Raw genomic sequence first — 1,173 nt, 5'->3', positions numbered from 1 at the left:
ATATATATATATAGATACATTATAATCATACCGAGGCATTACCTCGTATGCCGCATTATGTCCTTTATGGAATAGAGATTTATCAAAGTCACGGCGTATCTGAAAACTCGATCCCGGGAACGCAGCACGAGCCGTAATTATGTTTGGATGCACATGCACGAATTGCATGTGCGCATTCGAGAAAACGTAATTTCGAAAGAATGTCTCGATTGTCATCTGCTTCTATCACTCCTTTACTTCTGTTTCTTCTACGCATTCAATAAATTAACGATCAATTAAAAATAGCTCAAAATAGTGTTAAAAATTTTTTTTTTTAATGTCGCTCTATTCAAATGCTACGTTCTCGTAAATGTTATTAACTATCAATGCTTCTCTCTGCTTCTCTTTTATTCTTCTATATGTAAATTATAATATTGTCTGTGAGAGTGTTGTAGTGTGTAACTAATCACAATAATTATTAAGATATTGGCAAAATCGGTTCATAAATAATGCAAAAATCGATGTAAAATCCCTTTTTTTAACATATAATTATTGTAAACTAACTATATAATTATTGTAAAAAAAATTAATCTCGCCGAAATGATAATATCTGTATTTTTAATCCGCGTGCATTCCAACCTTTTCTTTACATCAATTTATCTTGCAGCGATTTCATTTATGCGCAACTGGAACTCCCGTGCTACAATCGAGTAATATTATCACACTGGTGAGTTTTATTTTTTGTATATTACTGGGACATGGCCGTACGGCGATTTTACAGGCCAGTAGGCATGCAAATCTCAGAAAACGTGAAAAAGACTGCATTAACACCGGTACATGCAGCTGTAACTGTTCACGCACAATATGCAACAAATATCACATGTTGTCACAACATTCCATCAACATCGATATATTGTTGATGAATATTTATGATTTTTATCAAAGAGGATCTAATTCTCTTTGATTTTTATGTCATCATTGATAAATCTTGATGACATTTCGTTAAATATGCGAAAACTCGTATAAACTTTTCTAAATACATATAATTATCATTTTTTAACATAGTTATTACTGCGAATATTATAAATAGAAAGCAATGTGTAAATATTATGCCATCCTCCTTCAATATTCCGCAATTATTATTACTTAATGGATGTTCATCAAGATATGTTCACTTTACATATAGGACGCATG

The sequence above is a fragment of the Atta cephalotes genome (genome assembly GCF_000143395.1).
Source record: "Atta cephalotes unplaced genomic scaffold scaffold00011, whole genome shotgun sequence".
Lineage (NCBI taxonomy): Eukaryota > Metazoa > Arthropoda > Insecta > Hymenoptera > Formicidae > Atta > Atta cephalotes.
Note: the sequence above shows the minus strand (reverse complement) of the source record.